This window comes from Molothrus ater, chromosome 20 (genome assembly GCF_012460135.2).
Source record: "Molothrus ater isolate BHLD 08-10-18 breed brown headed cowbird chromosome 20, BPBGC_Mater_1.1, whole genome shotgun sequence".
Lineage (NCBI taxonomy): Eukaryota > Metazoa > Chordata > Aves > Passeriformes > Icteridae > Molothrus > Molothrus ater.
In genome coordinates, this window is record NC_050497.2 from 6,378,078 (window position 1) to 6,383,723 (window position 5,646).

Here is a 5,646-nt window from a genome sequence, read left to right on the forward strand (position 1 = left end):
GTGGCCCCGGGGCAGAGGGGGCGAGGAGGCCGCGCCGGCTGGGCATTTTTCTGACATTCTGTCACGGTCCCCCCTGTTTCCCACCCTTCCCTTCCCCGCACAAAATGGGGTGCCAGCGTGGGCGACCCCGGGGCTTGCAGCTCCTGGACCCCGAGCCCACCTTGAGGGCAGGGCAGGGCTCTGCAGGGTGGCTGGTGGCCCTGGTGCCACAGGGACTTGATGCTGTGCAGTGGCACCTCGATGGGCAGCTGGTCTGCACCCCCCCTGCAGCCCCCCGGGTGGGTTTGGGGGTGCCATCCCCGTGTTTGCCTGAGGAGGGGTGGAAATAACCCCATCCAGCCCTGGGCAGGGAGCAGAGGGGGCGAGCAGCAAGGAAGAGTGAGGGACAGTGGGGACTTGTCCCTCTGCATAGAGGGCTCAGCTGGCTTCAAACCAGAGCAGTGGGGCTGCAGGGACCCCCCTTTGGGTGGGCTGGGCAGCTGAGACCCTCGTTCCAGTCCCAGGTAAAGCCAGACCTCGGCCCCTCTGCATTCCCAGTAAAGTCCAAACCCTCCAATGTCCAAGAAAACCCTGGAGCCTCCACAATTCCAGTGGCAGCAGCAGACACAAACCCCGTCCCTGTCTGTGTGGCGCTGGTGGGGACCCTGCAGGTCCAGCCCTCCACAGGCACCATTTTGGGGGGCAATCACTGCTCCTTTCCTGCTGTTGGCTGGGAAAGGAGGGCTGCCCAGGCAGGGTCACCCCAGTGCCACCTCTGACCCCAGCCATGCTGTCCCTGAGGATGAGAGGGGACACTGGCCTGCCCCAAATGTGCCATGCCAGCCAAAATGTGCCTTTCAGGAACCCCACAGAGGCTTTGCCCCCACCCTGGTCACCCCCAGCTTGAAAAGAGGCTTTGGGGACACAGTGTGGGACCAAATCTGGATCTAAACCATCCCTGGGAGGTGACAAACCAGGAGAGCCATGGGCTGAGCCCTTCCCTTGCCACCAGCACAGTGGGAACCCTCCTCTGCCACGAGCACAGCACAGGACATAACCCAGGGAGGGGTCCCCAGCCCCACATTTCCTGGGAGCAGAGGTTTTGCAAGCAGGGCTATGGCTGGATGAGTGTTGGGGTGCCTGGCTGGGGTAACAGCACCAGGATGGGGTATTTGAATTCCTGGCTGGGGTAACAGCACCAGGATGGGGTATTTGGGTGTCTGGCTGGGGTAACAGCACCAGGCTGGGGTATTTGGGTGCCTGGCTGGGGTATTTGGGTGTCTGGCTGGGGTAACAGCATCAGGATGGGGTATTTGAATTCCTGGCTGGGGTAACAGCACCAGGATGGGGTATTGGAATTCCTGGCTGGGGTAACAGCACCGGGCTCTGCCCCTTCCTCCCCGTGGCCCTGGCGGGGCGGGCTCGGGAGAATGCGAGCTGGCCATCCATCCATCAGGGAGACACAGCAACAGCCAGCTGAAGAAAGAGGGGCATTTTAGGAGGAAAGCCAGGGAAATTTGATCATTAAGAAATCCTCCTGGCTGTCTGGGGGAATTTAATTAAATTGCTGGAAAGGGCTGTAAGCACATCTGGATCCAATATGTGCCGCTTTGATTTTTTTCTTTCTTTCTTTCTCTCTCTCTTTTTTTTTTTTTTTTTTTTTTTTAGTTCACTCTTTTCCCATCTCGCAGTTGAAGGAGGGGGGGGAATAAAAGGGAAATAGCAGAGCCACAGAGTATTGGTTCATCTGGGACTGACTGGGATTCCTGGCAGGGAAAGAAAGAGAGGGAGAGAAAGAAAGAGCAGAAGAGAGGCAGAAAGAGAGGGAATGAGAAAGCTGGGAGAAAAATCTTCACCAAGGGTCTGGCTGGGTTTTTTATAATGCCACCACAGAGACAGGGAGCTGGGAGGCAGTGGGGGGAGTTGTGAGGGCTGCAGGGGAGAGGAGGAGGAGAGGAGCCAGCACAGGTCATGCTGTACTTTTGGGGTCTGGCAGGGATGGAAGGAGAAAGAGGAGCTGCTCAGTAAATCCAGAAATACCATTCCTGCTGGGAAAGGCAGGGCTGGGCACGGGGGACTCCTCCAGCAACTGGCCCAGGCTGTCACCCCTGTGGGTGGCACTGCCCCGGCCCCTGTCTGATGCCCTGGGGTGGAGGGAGTGCTCTGATCCCCAGCCCGGGCAGGACACGGGGCTGGGCACCCACCCACCCCCAGAGCTGATTTCTGGCCCTGGCCGGGCACTGCCAGGCTCCCACCATCCCCCACGGTCCCCTCTGAGCATCCTCCAGAGCAGCTGAGGTGCAGCTCCACAGCCAGAAAATCCTTCAGCTGGGGGTGAGCCAGCCCAGCCTCTCCGCACCAGAACATCCACAGGGCAACATTTTGGGAATCTTAGGAGGGAACACCTGGGTGCCACAAAGAGCAGCACCATCCCATCCCAGGCAGTGTCCAAGGAGGCTGCAGTGCCCCAGCCCATGGTTTTGGGGTGAGGAGGGGCTGGGGCTGGCAGAGCACATCCAGATCCCTGCCCTGCTGAGCACCAGGGAAGTACAAGGTGTTGGCACAGCGTGAGAGAAATATCGGGAAACCCCTAGGAAAACACAAAGTGAGATTACCAAAAAAATATATAGTATTTGAAACCTTTTTCTTTTGAGAGGAAGATGAAGGACTGGCAAACAGAAGCTCCATCCATCCCAAGGGCTGCAGAACCCTGAGGAGCCCAGCACAGCCCTGCCAGTTCAGTGCCTCTGGTTCATCAGCAGCTCTGGCCCAGCAAAGCCAGACTCAGAGCTCACACCCAGCTCAGCAAAACCCAGCTGCTGGTGCCAGGCAAAGCAAACCTGCTCAGCTTTGCCCCTGCCCCAAAACCCACGTTTGGCCCAAAGCCAAGAGTCACCTTGCCAGCTTCGAAGTCCACTTTAAACCACAATTTTTACCAAAAAAATAAAGGAGAAGAGCTTGCACAAGTGGGTTAGGAAACACCAGGAGTGTGTGTTTCAACCAACCAGGTCTTGCTTGGGATGCCTCGTGTGGCTGGTGGTGTTGAAAAAACAATGCTGAGGGAAAAAAAGGGCAAATCCTACAGCTAAAAAGGAAATTGCATTAATACAGATTGTTTTATTTAAAAAAAGCAAACCCTGACCTCTACTTCAAAAAAGTCATTAGACATTCTCCTTCTGAAAGGCCGACAGGGGATATTACTGAAAGGCCAGTTAATTTCTCAATGACTTACTGTTCTTGCTCTGCTCATGGAAATGTGTAAAGAGTTGGAGGGTAATTTAAGGCACCCTGCAGAAAGGTGTGTAAATCTTTGCATGTCTAAAGAAACTTTACCAGACCGCTAGGACTGGGAAAAAAAGAAAATGCTTGCCCTCTTTTTTTTTTTCTTTTTTTTTTTTTTTAACTTTCCTTTGGAACTCTGATCCCCTTTGATCATAAAAAAGGTCATATTTCAACCAAAAAAATATCAGCAATCACAGGGCCCGAGGAAGTGCGAACCCAAGGGGGTTTCACCGACGATTATTCCCTCCATTTAATTATTTAATGCCACGGACTGAGGGAAAGCTGTCTCCCCTGGAAAAGCCAGACAGTTCAAGAATAAGGTCTGGCCCTAAACAAGGAGGAGGAGGAGAAAGAGGGTTATAAACGGGGATGGGGCTGCTCCATCCCCCCTCTCCTGCCCTTGCCCCTCCATGGGCCAAGAGCAGCCACCCCCAAAATAATCACAGCAAGCTGTTGCCAGCCCTGGAGCCAAGAGGGGGGGCTGGGGCACCCCAGGGAGGGGGGTCCCCACTGCCCTGGGGACAGCCAGTGCCCACTGCTGAAGGGTCACTGCCAGGGCTGGTCCTGGCGCAGCTTTTCCTGGACATGGGGTCATCCCCATCCTGGGGAGGGTCTGTCCCTGCAGTCACGGTGGAAAAAAGGAGATTGAGAAAGGGAGGGGTGGCACGAGGCTGTGCTGGGTCCCCCAGAGCCTGGTGGTGCCAGGAGTGATGCAGCCATCCCCTCCCGGAGTAGGAGCAGCCAGGGGGGCTGCTGGCAATTTATTTGTGTTCTAAAATGCACACGGAGTGCAGAAGTGCAGTGGGCACGGGGGGGACAGGGCCGAACCTCCCATCCTTGGGAGCATCCCGGGGGAAAGCAGGAGCAGGGACAGTGTGACAGCGTGACAGCAGCCCGGGATTTACACAGCCGAGGAGGGGACAGAACCCGACACCGGGGCTGGCTCCCAGAGCGCCCCTAGGGCCGCAAACCGGACCGACAGACCGACAAACGGACCCCCCCACAATAAAAAGGGGGAAGGGAGGTTGGGCTGGCTTGTTTGCACTCTGGAGGAGCCCCCCGCCGAGCTGGAGAGAGCCAAAATCTGCCTTCAGCTGCGCCCCTTCCAAGCTGGAGAGCTCTGGGAAGGCGCTTCCCCGTCAGGAAGATCAGATTTGGCAGCGCTGGCTGCCTTAAAAATCCGCACGCCTCCGACTGGAGGGGAAGGGAGCGCAAGAAAAGCTTTCGACAAATGTTAAAATAACTCAGCCAGGGGTTTGCCTCCCTCGGCCGTGCTGGAGCGGGGATGTTTATGAGCTCAGAGCCGGCCCACCTCGCTCGGAGGTTTCGCGTGGAACCCAGCGCAGCCCTGTCCAAATGTCCCCGCAGCGGCGGGGCAGGAGAGCGGCTGGAATCGAGGGGAAGGAAAAATTGTTTAACCTCTTCGATTTCTGCTCATCGCCCCGAGCCCAGCGCTCTCCGGACACCAGCAACCAGCCCCGGGGTCTGCCCCTCTCCTCCCTCCCTCCCACTGCCTCCTCCCTGCATATCTGCGTGCATGCATACATATATATAAATATATATAATTTTAAAGAGGAAAAACTCCTTGTTCCCGGTGGCTGGTTTTCATTAGGGAGGTTTCTTTCTAACCCCAAGGGAAGCAGCCTATGAGTTTTTAACTGTGGTGCAGGACGTAATTATCTCATTAAGGCGAGAGAGCCGGGCTTTTCCCAGGGGAGGTGACCTTGCTGCGGGGTTGATGGGGACCGGAGGAGGGGGGTGGTTGGAGGTGGAGGGGGGCCGTGTCCCCCGCTAACCTGCGGGTCACCTCTCCCTCCAGCCCCTCGGCCAGCCCACCCCATCCCTCCCCACGGAGCGCAGCCACTTACACTTGTTGATAGAAGCACTTAAAACAGGGCTGGGGGGGGCGATGCGGATGGGATAAGGGGGGGAGAGAAGGAGGGGGGGGAAGCGGCTCTGCCCCCCTCTCTGCCCCCCTCTCTGCCCCCCTTTCCGCGGCTCGGCTGCCGGCGGGGCTCGGTCCCTGGCAGGGGGGCAGGTCGCAGGGCCGGGGGGGTTGAGGGGCCGCCCCGCTCGGCTCAGAGCAGGGGCGTTTGTTTGAACAGCTCCAGAGCAAAGAGCCGGGGAAGAAAGTTTGGGCTGGGAGCGTGGTTTTTTCCCCAGACGTCAGCACAAGGCGGAACAGGGGCTGGGGAGGGAGCCGGACTCAGGGCAGCCGTGATTTTTTTCCCCCCTTATTTAAAAAAAAAAAATTATAATTATTTTAATTTTTCTCTTTTTTTTTTTTTCCTTTTTTTTTTTGGTGGGGGGGTGGGTGGGAAAGGGGAAGGGGGCCGGGGAGCGGCCCGGCACCTCGGGCTGGGCTGCGGGCTGGGGGTGGGAGCC